General features: G+C 40.8%; 1 pseudogene; it reads right to left on the bottom strand.

Annotated features, from left to right (window-relative positions):
• Positions 1 to 1227: 1227 nt before the first annotated feature.
• Positions 1228 to 3955, bottom strand: LOC116927515 (annotated as a pseudogene).
• Between the last annotated feature and the right edge of the window lie 13784 nt (positions 3956 to 17739).

Below are 17739 nucleotides of genomic sequence, written 5' to 3'. Positions count from 1 at the left end.
TGGAAGGTACTCACGACCATGAGATGTGTGTCATGACTTGCATGGCCTCCAAATGTTTTCAATACAATTTCATTCGGCCGTCACACAAAAAATCTGCAACTGAGATCCAGAATTTACCCAACGATAATTGTCCATCATCTCACCAGGAAAAAGTCCTCCGCTGCACTCATCAGCTGGATTTTCGGTACCTGGGACATGTCTCCATTGCGTTGGCAGAGAATTCTCTAAGATTTCGGATATTCGATTGACGACGAACGTCTGAAAGCGACATGTCTTTGAGGCTATCCACTGAAGGACAGTTTTAGAATCAGACCAATAGAAGATTTGATTGATTGGAATACGCAGGGTCGATTGAATGAACTTCACAAGGCGTAGTGCCACAACTGCTCCTTGGAGTTCTAATTTCAGAACGGTTAGATGACGAAGGGGTGCCACGCGGGATTTTGACGTTACGAAATTTACGGTGACGATTTTATTGCGGTAGACTACTCGTAGGTATACTACAGAGCCAAACCCAACGGTGGATGCATCGCAAAAGGCATGCAGCTGAATGTCTTGGATGTCACTGGACGAAGTTAATGCTCGCGGTATCTTGAATGCTTCGAGCTGGCTAAGATAAGTCGTCCATTTGTTCCCCTGGTGTTGAATTAGTTCGGGAACTTGGTCATCCCAGTCAACACCGACAAGCCACCATTCTTGTAGAATTCTTTTGGCGCTTAGGATCACTGGTGATAAGAACCCCAGTGGGTCATACAAGGTGGACACTGCTCTCAAGATCCGACGCTTAGTGCTCGCTTCGACGTCGGTTTTAACATCAAAAATGAAGCTGTCGTTTTCGCTGTCATATAAAACGCCTAAGGTTCTCTCCGTAGGTAAATCTTCTAGATCCAAATTCAGGCGACAGTGCTGCCGCTTCTCAAATAGCAAAATCGTGCAGGGTTGCCTAAAAACTCCCGAAAGTCCGTTTTTTTTGAAAAATCCTTCACTTTATCTTGCACGATTATCTTCAAAATCCCGCAAAATCTTGCAAAAAAAACAAAAAAACCCGCATAAATCCGACACGATCCGACATAATTTCCTAGTTATCCTAGTATATTTGAAGTCTTTTCTTATCAGACAGATGACAGTAAAACATTATTCTGATACTGTTGACCGACAGTTAAAAGCTAACGACGGGAGACGGTGATGAAAGTTTTAAATTAAAATCTCGAGTTTACAACGCTACCATTAGTTAATGGTGGCACTGGCTTTGACTTTTAAGGCGCCTTTAACCATCCCTTCAGGAACTTCGATGGATGCGCTTGAAGCTTGTTGGTTTTTCAACCATTGCTGTGCCAAAATAAGACTGGAGAGGGACACATTGTGCAAATTGTTTCTGAGAGGGGTTTTGACTTGGTCTACCTTGCTGAATGCTCTTTCGGCAATGGAGTTTGAAGAGGGCAAGCTAAGCAATAAGGAAATGTGAGAAATGCAGGGAATTAGGTTGGGAAATTTCAGGGAATTCGTTACGGTTTGAGTATTCAAAACATACCCCCAATACGATTCAACTGACAACTTTTTAACTTCATCTGAAGTTTCGACTTTGAATAAAGAAGGTGGGAGGGAAGCGTGGTCACGCCATTCGTTGTCCGCCTTTTGGCGGTTACATATGGTGTTTAAGTTTGGAAATCGCCTGAACAATAAAGTCAGAGACTTTGGTTTCAACGATCTGGCATTCACTGGATCAAGAAGCTCCGTAATCTCGTAGATAGGGTCCCTGAAATAAAATTTTTCTTGAAGTTGTTGGATAGCCACAATGAACCATCTTCTGCAATTGTGACGCAGTGGCTTTAGATCCTTCTCCAATTTTTCAATTCTCACCCTTTGTTGTGCATGGGCAGCTGCATCATGTTGACTTAATAGCTGGATTGCCATGGCCACTAAAGACATCGAAAGACATAAAAAAGTGTGCTTTAAAATAAGCTTAATTAAAAATACTTGATGTCTGTTGTGTGTTTGATCCAGTCGTATTTGGAAAAGGAACCCTTGTTTCGAGTTGTAAGTCGAATACCGATTCTGCTGCTCTTACTCCTTTATTTATAGAGAAAACAGATTTCAGTTCATTAGTTTTCAAAGCATGCATATCAAAATAATAAGAAATGAACCTACCAAGATAAATTTCATGCTCTGGCAAGTACTTAACACTTTCCAACGGATTCAGAAGTAAGGGATTCACAGAATTCATATATTCCTCTTCCATGAAATTGCGAGCGAAAATATTGATCAGTCTGGTGTGTTCTCGTTTGATCAAATGAAAGAGAGGTATTTGGGACTGGAACAAAGTGTTAAAGCAAACTGGTTTAAAGCATAGCTCATGAATTCCAGGTAGATTTTAATAAAAGGATCTTCGAGTCCACACAAAATAACGTCATTCGCAGTCGTTGGGTCTGTCTCACACAAATCGCGAAAATAATCCACCAAAGCATCGTATTGCTCTAATACACGGACTACTGCATACTCCAGAGTTAGTCATCGTGTTTGACCTGGTGATATCAGCATATGTTCTTCGCATTCGACGAGTTTTTGAAATTGTTTAAACGCTTCTCGTCTTTTGGGACCCCGAGAAAAATGAGTGCAAGTTCCACGAACCACGTCTTCACAAATTTTCGGCAATTCAAGCGATGCTTTTTGCGAACATAAATGACTCATCTGACAGTTGCACTTCACAGTTACAATGAACTGAATTTTTTCACGAAGAATTGTTGCCACAGAGTGGTGTGCACCAAACATTGCATTGCAGGTGTCGGCGCAAAAACCAAGTAGCATGCTAGTTTTCAAGCCCACCTTCTCAAAAACTTCAAAAACAGTGTCGGTTATACCGATGGCAGTAGCATCGCAACAGTTCGCAATTTCTATCAGACTAACCATGAGACGCTTGTCTTTAGCACTGTAAAACTGTGCTACTATTGCAAGTGCTGCACTGACGGAAACATCTGTGGTCTCGTCGATAAATAAAGACCAAGGTGTGGAATTCAGTGTTTCAACCAATGTTGAAATCAAATAGCTCCCGATTCCTAAATAACAAAGAAAAATTTTTATTGTCGTACTGATTTTCAAAATACAAATGAATAAGGGAATATTCACCAAATCTCATAACACTGCCACACTTAGTACGACTCATCATCACTTTTTCCAAAATTAGGCGGTCTGGGAATGATGCTTTTAACGTTGGAAATAGCCAGTCGATAAGGTTGAATGACAAATTCTTCTCGGCAATCAAAAGGCACAACCGGATGGTTGCTAAAACAACTTTCTTGTCTTCATCACTGCTTACGTATTGTAACAGACGTTGGGATTCTTTCGAACAATTAGCAACCGTTTCCATTGCAAGAATGTGCTTTTGAGTATTTCAATGTTTTTGCAGATCCTTCTTTGAGTTGATTAAATAAGTTGAACAAGCAGTACAGTAGGCAGTACTTATATTCCTACTAGGATTGTGGCGTGATTGCAGCCATGTTTTAAATTCAGGGATTTGTTTCCATCTTTCAAGGAAACGTGAGCTGGCACGAGTTTTCTTCTTTCTTTTTGTGCTTTTTTAGCTTTGGCCTGCAAAGAGTTGAATATTAGAAGATGAATAAAATAACTCATCGTTAAAAGAATGTGAACCCATCTTCACCTTTTTTGAGGGAGATTTGTGCTGTGAAACTTCTTCGCAGCTTTGAGAATCATCTTGAACCTGGAAAACAAATATAAATTAAAAAACATAAATGAATAACGTTTCCTTCTCATCATATAGGCCTACCCTTGCAACTTTTAGAGGAAGGCGAACATCACTGTTGGTGTTGGTTGAACCTAAATCACTCTCATCCTCGGACCCACTCTCACCTTCAGACTCCTAAAAAAGATATGCATATTTTCATGCGTTATTTACATCACACTTGTTTAGAAAATCTGTCTATAATAATACCTCATCCATATGTTTCTATTCAGTGCTCGTTGTCGTTATTTATATCTGATTCTTATGTTTCTTGCAGAAAAGCACATAAAGAATGGCCACGTGACTCAAACAAGTCTCAAAATCAAACAGTCAAACGAGAGGAGATAATCAGGGAGAGAAACAGAGAAATGATGAAATTCACAACACAAGACCACAGATCAGAAACTCAGAGTACAGACTACAGAGTCAGAGGCTCAGACCACCTCAGAGCACCAGACAACAGCGCCACAGTGGTCTCAATTGTCGTCTACTGAAAATTTCGTTTGATTAATAAAATTATCACCAGATAATCAAAAAGTCCCAAAAATTACCAGAAATCCGACAAAAATTAAAAAATCCTGCAAAATCTTACGTCCTGGAAACGTCATGCAAGCACTTCGAAAAACCGTACAAAAACGGACAAATCCGACATAGTGGCAGCACTGTCAGGCGAGGTTGATTACGATCACCTTCTGGAACACGAGACAGTACCCGTCAAAATGAAGAGGGCAATTGGTTCAGATGAAATCCTCTCCTTTTCAACAATGCTGTGGAGTCTTTAATCGCTCGACTAGCCTCCTCTTCGGTGTAAAAAGAATCCAGAAGGTTATCTACATAGAAGTTCTTGTAGACTCGTTCAGCAATATGTCGAAGCATTTGGGAGCAGATAAAAGGGGATGAAACCGATCAAAAGATTTGCCACTGCATTTCATATACGGTGGGTCTTTTTCGAGAGCCAGGTGGACGCCACAGGAATCGTAGAGCGGAACGGTCTTCTTTCTTCACGCCAACTTGAAGAAACATTTGCTGAATATCCCCAGATAGGGACACCTGCTTTTCTCTAAGGAGTAGAAGGGTAGCACCTATATCGTTGATAAGGTTGGGACCCTTTAACAGCACTTCGTTAAGTGCAACTCCTTGGTACTTGGCCGAAGCGTCAAAGACCACCCTAACCTTTTCGGGTTTTCGAGGATTTACGACTCCATGATGGGGAAGGTACCAATTTCTACCAAAGGTGCCCTTCAATTCACTTTCCTTGAGAGGCCGCGCGAATCCCTTTGCCACATAGTCATCGATCACGGCTTTGAATCTCTCAGCAAAATTAGAATTGTGAACGAATTTGTTTTCGATGGAGAAAAGTCGACGCAATGCACTATTATAATTGTCGGGTAATGCGATATCTTCTGAAACCCATGGTAGACCTACTTCAAACCTGGTTCCGTTGAATTGAATAGTGGCATCAAGTTTCTTCCTCGCTAGTTTATCCTCGGTTGATTCTAGCGGTTGAGTCGATTATAATTGGAAAGCTTTCCGTTTCCCACAATTTCTCAACTTGGCGCAAAAGTAATGCTTCCGTAGGTGATTCTTGTACAAGGTAGCAGAGGTTTTGCACCGCCATCAATGGTTTGTTTGAACGACAATCCGTTAAATCATGGTGCTGCGTCCCTAATGTTAGATCGCCAACGCAAGTCCAACCAAATGGCGTCAATAAACCGAAGGGAGCGTCGGTTCCAACAGAGAGTCTTTCATCGAGAGTAAGTGCAGCCATTGGTTTCCCGCTCAATAAGGATGGTTGGTTCTTCAACATCAACCAATTTTACGTCTTTGAGATGCGGGTAACGACTTCGGATCTCCATTAACTCCTTCGGTGGGCATGGTAACTTAAGGTACGAGTCGGCACAGTAGAAACCGCTTAAATCGATTCGAAAGATCATCACGAGCCTAACAGTCAAACTAACCGTAGTTGATTGAAACTGTGGGTCTTGGCCGGAAACGAGCCAAAGGAACATTCCTGCATTTCCTTTGCATTTGAGCTGTTTAGCTACATCTTCCGAATTAAGTTAACGGTCGCTCCTGGATCTAGAAAAGGAAAGTTTCTATTTCCACCCCGTTAGCTGAAGTAACACCGAACGATAGCTAGGAAGTGTTGATAGCCAATCCCTGTTTTTAATGGTCATTGCACGACCATCAGACGATTTGCTATGGCTGGCCTGCATTTTTAGTGGTTGAAGCATTCGCGGGATAAACTCGAGGGCCCGGCAATAGGGGTGGTGTCGTTGACCACAGTTCCCAATGTTGCAGACGATTTCGGTGGGACACTCAGTTCCCCGATGTGTTCCGATCAGACACCTGAAACATAATCGTTTCTCTTTACCCACTCCACTCTAGTTACAACGTCTAGATCTTGAATGTGGAACAGGTTTTTATCGAATGGGCGTTATCACAATAAATGCACTTCTTATAACGCCTTTCTTCAGCGATGACGAATTACTCTCAGAGGGAGGACTTTGCTGCGGTTTCTCGACTGGTGGAGTTGTGGAGGTGTGAAAAACAACAGGACCTTTACCAAAGAGAGGAGTTGGTTTGGTGGAAGGCTTAGCAGTTAGCACTTCCCGCTTTCTTTTCCTTCTGTGGAGCTGGTGATCTATGAGTAAACGGCGTGGTCATCAATTCACCCATCACCATCTCGTCTATCCACTTTGCTAGATCCTTGAGAATAGCTCGTGTTGGAGTCAGGCGGTACACTCTGAATCATCTCGGATCGATGGAAGATTCATAAGAGCCATCAAATGGCTCCGAGCAACCACTTGTGGTTGACCATATCGCTTTTTCAGTTCTACTAAGGCATCATAATAAGTGGACGGATTATCCAAGTATTCGGCTATGTAGGAACAAACTTCGTAGTGAGCAACTGCTTTAAGAAAGCATGGCGTTGAGCGTCCGATGGTACCACATTATGGATCATGTCCCTAAACGAAGAGATAAAGGTTGGCCATTCCTTTGGATCACCATTGAATGGCGTGATCTTTATCTGTGGTAACGCATTCATCAGCCAATTTGGGCTGAACCCCACCGAAGCTCCCCTGGTGGAGGTGTACGCCTGTGATCCAATCATCGCTGTTGAACGATGGCATTAAAGGAGGTGGGACCACCTCTCCCCAGTTTCTGTAATGGTCTAGGATTGTACCAGATGTGGGCGGGCTCCCAATCGTTGATATAGGTCGAGAGGTATCAAATCATATTGATTGTTAGTTCTGCCCATGCTTGCCTTAACGTCGGATCAGGCGTTTGCGGCCGGAACGTAACGATATCCATCCATGGTGAAGAAAGATTCTTCCCAGCTTGGCTCCGAGTAGCACGACTGGCAGTAGAAGCTGACGAGTTACGTCGATCATCAAGGTAATGATCTACCTGTTGTGATACTCCTCGGACTCGAATCTCTATACCTATAATATAATTATAGGCATCTGTCATCGGCTTCTTGGCTTCCCATAATCTTTGATTGTACAAGAAATGGGCATCTCGTACTTGATCCAAACGACTATGGATCTGTGTATTAAGATGGTTTAGTATGGAACTGCGCCCATGGTTACTAATCAGTTGCTCTATCTCACGACACTGTTGCTCAAGGATACCGACTAATGTGTCTCGTTCGACACGTGCCACCTCAAATGCTTGAAGGCGCTCTTGCGGTGTAAGGGATACTCGGTTGCTGGATTCTGTTGATCCACTTTGACTGCCAACTCCAGTATCGTTTCTGTTACGATGAACTGGAATACCAATATCTGGCATACTAGTTGTGCTGCCGTCACGTGTCCGTCGTTGAGACATTTCGCTAGGTAAATAAGCTTAATGTAAATTTAAAGTTTCTTCTACTTGACGATTTCGCTCTATTCGTTATAAAAAGACAAGTTGAAGCGATGTAATTCAATTTCACTTTTATATTGTTAAACCGGCACGGGAATTAACATACAATATTTAAATGAATTATTCTCTTCGAGGACGTTGGTCAGTTTTTCGGAAAAGCTGTCTTGAGGTTACCGTGTGAACGATCTGGGTCCTTGTGTTACGAATTCTCCAGCTCCTAACGGGTTGATCTGGTTCAGCAAGTGCAGGTTCCTCAGTTTCTCCAACCTCACTTCTGACTTCACAATCAGCAAGGTTAGGGATGAAGTCGTCCGGCTCCGACTCTGGAACACCTGGAGGAGTTTGGGGGTCCGGAAGCTGCTCGACTGGTCGCGGACTATATGGCCGATAGAAACGAGGTTTCTTCGGTGATGGCGGGGAACTAAAATCCGCTAGCCGCGGTCCAGTCTTCCAGCATGATTGAGCGGATTCAGCTAAAGCTGCTCTCAAAGCTTCCGGTGGTTCTGGTGGTTGGATGTCAATCTTTCTTCCAGTTGCGGGACGGAAATAATCCAGCCGTATGCGACTCGGAGTTAGGTCAGTTGCTTGTAGCGGAGCGATCGGCTCCACTGACGAACGGAATGGGCTGGGCGGATTGATCGGTGCTGTGCTCAGGATAAATTCAGCTACTTTTAGGGAAGCTGGAATTTTCGGAAGCAGCTCCGGTGTAGGCAACTCTAAATAACTAAAGTTTACCGGAAAACTGTGTGTAATTAAACCTTAAAAGTTTAGTTACGCGGAGCAGGAAGAATAACAGCTTGCTTGTCTTTGGTTGGTTTCCGCTGAGCAATGAGTTTTGCTGTTGTTTCGCTTGCCGTCTCTCGGTAAGCAGGTTCACGATCTTTCAAATGCTGGAAACGGTATCGTTCCTGCCGAATGCCTTTGTGGATCAGTTTTTTCTTCAGCTTAGCCGCCGCGGAGTTCTTCTTTCGCGGAATGTTGAAGCGGTTTTACTAAAGTAATCAAATAGAGATTCAATTAGTAATTATGGACGGCCCTGAAAAGGTATCGACGATAAACAGCACACAAAAAAACGCGAAGACTATTCTCAATCGACGGCCCTGTAAAGGTATCGACGATTGAGAATAAGCGAGATGGACGAAAAGGCAATTGTCAATCGACGGCCCTGTAAAGGTATCGACGATGGAGAATGTCTGAGACGCACGAAAATGAAATTAACAATCGACGGCCCTGTAAAGGTATCAACGATTGAAAATTAGAGAGACGGACGAAGACTAAATTGACAATCGACGGCCCTGTAAAGGTATCGACGATTGAAAATTAGAGAAACGGACGAAAAACGGAACGAACAATCGACGGCCCTGTAAAGGTATCGACGATTGTAAATGTGACGGACGAAAACGAAATTAACAATCGACGGCACTGTAAAAGTATCGACGATTGAAAATGTAATGGACGAAAACGGAATTAACAATCGACGGCCCTGTAAAGGTATCGACGATTGAAAATGTAACGGACGAAAACGGAATTAACAATCGACGGCCCTATAAAGGTATCGACGATTGAAAATATGACGGACGAGCAAAAACGGAATTAACAATCGACGGCCCTGTAAAGGTATCGACGATTGCAAATGTGTGTTGGACACCGAAAATTACCAATCGACGGCCCTGAAAAGGTATCGACGATGGTAAATAGGACGAGATAGGCAAATACTGACAAGAATTGACCAACCACCATAGGTCGGACAAAACTATGCCAGCTAACAATGCTTACGTCCTGATTGAAGTGTTCAAATGATGTGCCGGGATACCCAGGGAGGAATGGCACGCGAACGGATAGGCGATGGCGAAGATAAACACGAACGATGAAGTTCCCGGTCGATGCACCAAAATGTTAACCACCGAAGTAAAACGACGAAGACGGGATGTGGCTAACTCAGTGGCCAAAAGGGCCACGCTGCGATGTATTTAAACACGACACGAAGTTACCACATGGGAAAGTTTGGACGACAGGTTGCGACTGCTACCACCACGAAAACGATTCAGACTAACCTCGTTGCTGCATTTTCCTCCGTAATCGACTACGGCGGAAATGCAGGGGAGGGAAAAAACAAAAGAAGGGCGCTAACGCGACAATTAGCTTTTAGGTGTAAATGGGGTGGCGGAAGTGTAAGTGAGGGTAACCTTTTACAAAAAACAAAGGGTTAGTTCAGCCAAGGTCAGACAAGTTCAGACTTGTCTGCCCCTCGGCTATAACGCAAACTTACACATACAAAAATACAGAAAAAACGAAAATTAAAATTCATTTAACCACTAACGACTTCCGTCGTTAACAACAGGGTCCCGTTTTACCCTTCTCTTCCCTACTCCATCGATTCTAGGCAAGTGAACGAATTTTGATCAAATAATCCTGTCAACGGAAGATGTTCCCGTTTTCTGATGAAACAGTTATATTCTCTTCTTATTCAGTGTAATCCATATGTAATCATGTATAAAACATGAAACAAATGGCAACCGAGGAGGATCTTCTTGCTGAGGTGGAGGTTAGGAGACCCATAGAAATTGGAATGATTATGGATAACGATTGTCAAACACAGTAAAAGAGGCGCTACATCAGACCGATAGGAGAAGAAATTGCTGTGGTTTTCAAAAGCATTGATAGGGCTCCATCGGAAAATAGAGATATATGTGGCCATCTCTTGATCCCAAGAAGAGGAAATCGATTCATTTGAACCAATAACCCAAAAACTTGCAATCCCATGACCGTTACTTTTTACAAATGCTAACAATGGTTGGAATTAAAACATGGTTCACAGTAATCCATTTTTTCCAAACAATAACCAAAATAATGAAAACCACGGTGGACAAGAAGACGAAATGATGGACCTTGAAGCTCAAGTTTTATGTGATACTCCAGAAGATCGTGTACCAAACGTTGTAGAGGTGGAACTAGAACCGGAAGAAGTCCTTGATATAGACCCTATTGCACCTTTATTGAGTTGTTCGTTGGTCAAGAATTACACAATGCTAGTTTTATAGCAGTAGAATGTTGATTTTGAACACTTCAATGTAGCTTTATACGGCGTTCCTCTCACTTTCTTCAGACTCATCAGGCAGATCTATACGTCACACAGTACAATGGACTTAAGTATTATTTGAATAATTTAGTTGAAAGAGAGAACATGGCAGCCGGAACATGACAACCGGTACAAAGATGCGATAGCTATTTGCAGATAATTGGGAAAGTCAACCTTTTCCCTTACTTTATCTGCAACCCTAAATGGCAATAGGTAACCTACAGCTTTAAAGCTTATCAAATTACATAGAATAGGCCAGCTTTTCTTTCAAGCGTTCATCGGCTGAAATTTGAAGAACTTATATGGGGCATTCAAGAACGTAAAATTTTGGGGATTATTGTTGCACTGATTCATGTCAACGAATTCCAAAAGCACGGTCTTTCCCACGTCCAACTACTCGTGTAGTTAGATACCAATGACGTTTCAACGAATAAAAACAGTATGGACAAGACAATTCATGCTAAAATTCTTGACCCAGATACGCACCTGAGACTTCACAAAATTGTTAGGAGCAACATGATTAACGGCCTATGCGGAAAAAGTATTGATTTCATTTTGACCATGCTCCAAATAAGGGTTGTTAACGATACCCAGAAATTTTTTTATCTGCAATGCCGATTCCGATACATTTTTGGGCACTTACCGATACAAAAAAAAATAAACAAATTTTTTTATTTCATTGTAACTCAACGGCAGCACTTCATGGCAACCCGTGTGAAGCTGAACAAACAGCCTTCGTAGATAGGGATACGAATCAGAAGATCGCAAATCATTACACGGCTTCTTTTTAAAGATTCTACCTATCACATCATACCCCGGGAAAAATTTGTTTTGCGGGTTTGAAACAGGTTTTAGGGATGGAAAAAAAATCTTTAGAGTCAATCGGTATATAATAGAGGATCTAAAGGGCTAACTTCGTCCTCTACATCAGCTTGGACCATTACTTATTTTTTTTAGTTCAGCCTTCATTTCTGTTTTCACGCCATCAATTTCTTCTTGTGACGAAAAACCATCTGCCACTTCATTGAATTTAAATCTAGGGTGAATTGCGGAAGCAAAACGCAAATCATAACGGAGAAAAAAGTTACAAAACTCATTTTCAACGCCATCGAGTAAAGCCGCAGCCAAAGATATACAGACTTTTAGGTTCCCAGAATTTTTAAGGCCATCAATTTGTCTCTTGATCCCAAAAATGGGAAGTAACATACAGCTGTAACTTGATTTTTTTGGTTTTCCCTTGGAGACTTTTTAAAGCATTGGCAATTGGCTTCAAAAGCATTCTTTCATAAAAAATAGCTCCTGTGACTTAAAATCTGCAATGCCGTTATAGTCACACAGAGAAACAATACAGACTTCGTTTGCAGATCAAGTATCGCTATCGAGTATGGATCAATACCGGACCGATACCGTACCGATTCCTATTTCTTTAAAGTACCACCAATACTGTCCCGATACCAGGTATCGCTATCGCCGATACTGTCGGTATCGAAAACAATACCGATATTAACAACCCTGGTTTTGATGTTTTCTTTATCTTAATTTGGCTCATGATATCTTCTATTTCTTTCTCTTGATGCGGAAACTGTAAAAAAGCTTGATCGATTTCGGTCTCTTCTTAAACCGTTTCTGCAAGTGAAGGTACACATTCCCAAGGTTCAGTCTTATCAACAGAATCCCACAGCCTAGTTGGTGATTCTGATTCTTTATCTGGCACCAGTGGTGTGTCTAGAATCACTTGATCAGTTTCAGTATAGTCGTCTGTAAATGAATAAATGTCAAAGTTTGACGGAGCACTGGAATCTTTAGATTAAGAAAAAATATTTTTTAAACTTTCTTTATCAGTAGATTTAGCCAGAAAGCCAGCAGATTCATTCTGCCCAGCAGCAACATCATTGATGACTGCTTCTACGTTTTCTGTTGTTGTTGCGGGCTGGAAGACTTTTATCATGTTAGCTCCGTTATCAGTAACAATGATGAAGAAGTAAAAATTCCACTCATTGAGGACTTTTTTCATCAAGCCACCAATTGCATTCCCAGTGTGGGGAGCAGGAAAATGAAGTAACTCAAGCACGGCATGTTCCAGTTGATATTCCGCATTCACGTAGTGAATAGTGACACCTAAATTTTAAGTTAAGTATTAATGATAAAAATTACGATAATTATTTGAATTTGATGAAAACTAACTGATGATTACCCAAGTACAAAGAAGTTATTTCTGGCTTGGTCCAAATGTCAGCAGTCCTGTTTGGTTTTGACTTGGCCTCATCAACCCTATACGCTTCACAAATTTTCTGGCCCGTTCGTGTAATTTCAGGATATCAGCAGCCAATGATTTTCTACCTGGTATATTATGTTTTAGGTCTAGCAACAAAGCATATTACTGCCAGTCTTTATTTTCACACGTAGATGTTGTCATGGAAGTGGTGGCAACACAAAATGCTGGCTTTTTTCTTAGAAGTAGTTGTTTGACATTCTTTCTAGCATATTTTTCCTTTTTTTGCAATCTATAAGTAAAAAAGGAAACGCTATGAGAAGTTGAGAAAAAGAATATTGCACGATAACATTTTAACTGAATAAATGTTGGCTGTAACAAGAATTTAGCTTTTTGGCCCTTGCAATTTTTCTTGGGTTGCATGATTGTGCTGCATTTTCCTTGTCATTCAGATATTGAAAATATTCATTGTGTTTGTGTTTCCGAATCTTTAAGTGATTTTCAAGATTTGTTGTATTGCTACCCTTTATTGTTGCGGTACAAGAATTGCATTTGCTTAGATCAATCGTTTTATCGTGAGAGAAGTATGCATGGATCAAGCTTCTTTTAATATTGCTGCTTTTATTTTGAGATTGGGCATCTTCTGAATCCCAACTTTTGTCTTTTTCAATTTTTTGTTTTCGTGCATGAATTCTATTTGTTGTCAAAAAGCTGAAAGAGGTTCTTGACATAGTTACCCGCTAGGGGACATGACAATTACTCGCTAGTCGCTAGAGAAATAATAAATGCTAGTGAGAAATAAATTCTAAAGAAAAGGGGTAAAATTTGGAACTCTAGGTGGTTTTTTACACACAAATTCTTGCGGAAAGACAACGAAAAGAACGGAAAAACAAGCCATTTCTTTTTCGTTAACGGAAAAAACGAGATTAAAAAAAAGGTGATAACGAGGCACGTTAATACGTTTATTTCGTTATCGTTTTTTAAACGAGAACAACACTAGCCTGCAGTGCCGGATTAAGATTTTTTGTGCCCTTGGGCTTTTGACTAATTTCACCCATTTATTTTTTTAAATGATTAAGAAACAATATTTTTGCTTTCCAAGTTTGTATTGACAAGAAACAGGCCAGCTCTTTCCACAAATTACACATTTTGACAGTTACTTTGATACGCAACACTTGTTTAAACTTGCACTTTTCGAATTTCTTCTTTTACAAACTGCTCTACGACATCGTCGAAAGAGAGACATTTTATAAATTCGTTTTCAATCAAAATAAGAGAGAGAAAGTTTAGTCTTTTTTGGCCCATAGTTGTCTTTTTTTCGTTTTTTATCAACTTAAGCTTCGAAAAAGATCTCTCCCCCGAAGCTACACTTACCATTAGAGATAGATAAATGCGAAGGGCAATTTCAACATTTGGGAAAGTTAACTGAACTTTCTGTGTGAATAGAGTTTGATACATCATATTCACAGTAAATGACTTGTCGAAATCTGGGATTTCTGTCTCAAGGTACTGCTGAATGTATAGGCTGAAATGGGTCAACTCATCGGGAAACGATTTCTCTAAATCAGAACTATACTGAGTTTGCAAAATGGTGGCCTTTTCGATCAAAATATCAAAATCCAATCTCCAACCATTATTGAGAAATCCGAATAAGCCAGCATCTTTACTGTAAGCATTTGTCCGGGAAATTAGAGCTTGCTACAAAGAGTCCAATATCGGAAAAAATCCATACACTCGAAAGCGAGTTTGACCTGACAGAACGACCTCTTCGCTTGGACCACCAACTTGCTGTCGACGCCTTCTTGGTATTTTATCTGCATCTCTATATTTTCCGTTTGGAATCAGCTTTAAGGCTTCTTTTTCAAAGTCGTCAAATATTTCTCGTTGATTAGCTACGAAATCTGTTAAGGATTTCATCATCAACGCTGCCCAAGTCCAAAGTTTCGGATTGCAAAGTTTTGCTTACAATAATAAATCTCTCCATGACTGAATTCCAAAGTCTGGTCATTATGGCAGTCTCGCGAAATAGCATGTGGTCAAATAAAGATTTGGCTTGATGCCTTGTATAAGGCGTTTGTTGTAAATCCTCCAACAATTTTTTAAGCGCATCTTGAATTTTTGTATAGCCAAACGAAAGAGCTTTGACAGCATCAGCTCGTGCAGACCATCTAGTGTTTCCGAAAGGCGCTTGACAACAAACTTTTTTGGGTCAATGTTTTTTATTAGCACTGACCAGCGACGAGTTGATCCAGAAAACAAAAGAAAAAAGTTATTGGGCAATTCCGAAAAAGCGAGTAGCCTCAAGACAGCTTTCAGCTGCACAAACCCCAGCAAGGTTTAGTGAATGGGCAAAACAGGGAATGTAAAAAGCAAGAGATGTTTTTCAATTATTTTAGCTTGCCCGCCATTATACCTTCCTGATATATTCGCAGCATTATCGTACGATTGCCCTCGTGCATTTTTAATGTCAATGTTTTGGTCCTCGAAAAATTTAAGAATAATGTTGGCCAGATATTCACCAGTATGGCTTTCAATAGGAATAAAGGACAAAAGGGGAGGACTTACGAAACAACGATAATCAAGAGCTGGTCAACGGCAAGTCTGGGAGAATCAATGGACACAGAAAAACTCTTCGATTCAAAATAATAAAAACACCACACCCATAATAATTACCTCGTAGATGGTCGAAGAAAAAAGAAGACGGCCCTCCTTGTGCAATATCTTAAATGGTTACAAAAACGGATCAAACGACTCATCAATCAAGAATACCAAGAAAGGCCGTTTTTGGCGATCCTATTAGTTCGTTATCTCCACGAAGTGAAGGCCCTTCACACAGAAATTTGATGACACAACAACACGCAATAACAATGATTTCCAGTAGGAGCCTCGGCTTCTCACTTCCCTATATGCTGATCAATTTTTCCAAAAGACGCCTCCTTAAGGTCAAAGTAGGTGCGTTTGTTTTATGACTTTTGCTATCTTCTCGCTGTCGAAGTGAAGAATCACCATGCTTCCAGTCTTTAAATCCCACACAAGGATCTCCAAATGTTGTTGACGATGGCAATGAAAAAAGAATGCAAGGAAAACAAAATATTTTTCCCGTTGCCGGGGAGTAAAGAATCAAATCCCGCAAAACTTTAAACTGATTGATGTTTTTCTGATCCGTTTGAAGTACTCGGTAAAGAAGGCCTTTCGAAAATTTTCTATTTTGGTCAACAAATTTTTGCAAGGATGCCTCAAAATTAGACTTATCGTCGCGGTGCTGACATTTTTCTGGCCCGTCTTTAATCCAATAGTCTATATCGTATTGACTTAATTTCCCCCAAAGTCCAGCGTCATTAGTGCGCTCAAGCTCAACTGATACAATTGCTTCAGTTGAATTTGAAGCTCCCAAACACGAATGGAAATCAATGTCAACAACATTATGATTACCTAAATGATTTTCGACACGATCATCGTGAATGCTTTCATGTGAAACAGGAGAATCAGTAAGAAAATTAGATAAAGGACTTGATACATTCGATTCGATTTCGACTCCATCATTGTCTTCATCATCAACATCCAATAAAACTGAAGCTGAGGCAGAGCCGTTTGAATTTAAATCAGCTTTTTTTCCAAATCCAAATTTGCTAAGTTTGGGTATTGAGTTTAATAGTTGTTTCTCTTTTACATCTTTAGTTGCCTTAGCCTTACGATTTGCTGCCCCACTTGGGCGACTTGACTTTTTCAAGCCATTATCTGAATTTGACATAACTGTTTTCAAAACTTAGTACGAGTGTACGACATAGAAGTCTATTAGCAAATTAGCTTCTTCTCAACCGACGACTCAAGAAAAACTGAACAGCATGAGGCGCATGTAATTTACTTTCCCACGAGTACCAGAATCCTCAAGGGACGCGCAGAATTGTCAGAAGGCCCCCAGGGGCCAAACTTTGACGTTCTGCTTTCAAAATGAGAGAATTCAAAGATGAAAAATACTATTTAAAATTTTTTTTTCGAAAACTATTTTTTTGGCAGTTTTCAACAAAATTTGCGCCCTCCCAGTCCTTGCGCCCCTGGGCTTCAGCCCCGGTAAGCCCTATGGTTAATCCGGCACTGCTAGCCTGGTGGTACTGGAAATTTTTTTGTCTACAACGCGTTCATTAATGTGCTTAAAGGACAACCGAAATCTGTGATTGCTGTGTCATCCATTGCAACCCATTTAATTTTGCTGTAATAGGTTCTAAGTAATGGGAGTATTTACCATACTCGAATTCACCAATGGGCTCACTGAACTTGGAAATTAAAAAATTTTAAAAACCAAAAGTCTGGGAACGGATGCGATAAGAACCGGGACGGGTGTGTTGGAAAATTTTCAAAGAAAGTGCACTCTTGAACCCGAAAAAATGATTCCAAATGGTCAGAAATGTTTCCGTTTAGTATAAGTTACAATGTTTACTTGCCATTTAATGATTGGAAGCTGGCTTATCTCTTTAGTGTATCTTGATTACATTTTCCAGCAAGTACAGCGGAACGCATAACGGAATGCATAATAATTGGCAAATCGATATTTCAACCATTTTTGACATAGATATTTGCTTCACTTCTGGGGAAAAAATTCGGGAGGAACTGTTGACATGACAGTACCTGTACCAAGAGTCAATAACTCTGGTAGAGAAGTTATTGAACGTAACGTGAAATTATTACGTTTTTCGGCGTTACCCCATCCATTATGGCAAGAAATTGTCTCATAACGCTCCATCCATTGGCTCGCATCTTCCTCCGGACTACCTCGAAAGATAGACGGGCTAATAAATTTTCTGACAGCTGCCATAGATTGTCTTTGCAACTGCTTAATATGCCATG

This window comes from Daphnia magna, linkage group LG2 (assembly GCF_020631705.1).
Source record: "Daphnia magna isolate NIES linkage group LG2, ASM2063170v1.1, whole genome shotgun sequence".
Classification (NCBI taxonomy): Eukaryota; Metazoa; Arthropoda; class Branchiopoda; order Diplostraca; family Daphniidae; genus Daphnia; species Daphnia magna.
This window is presented reverse-complemented; position numbering and strand designations above follow the sequence as displayed.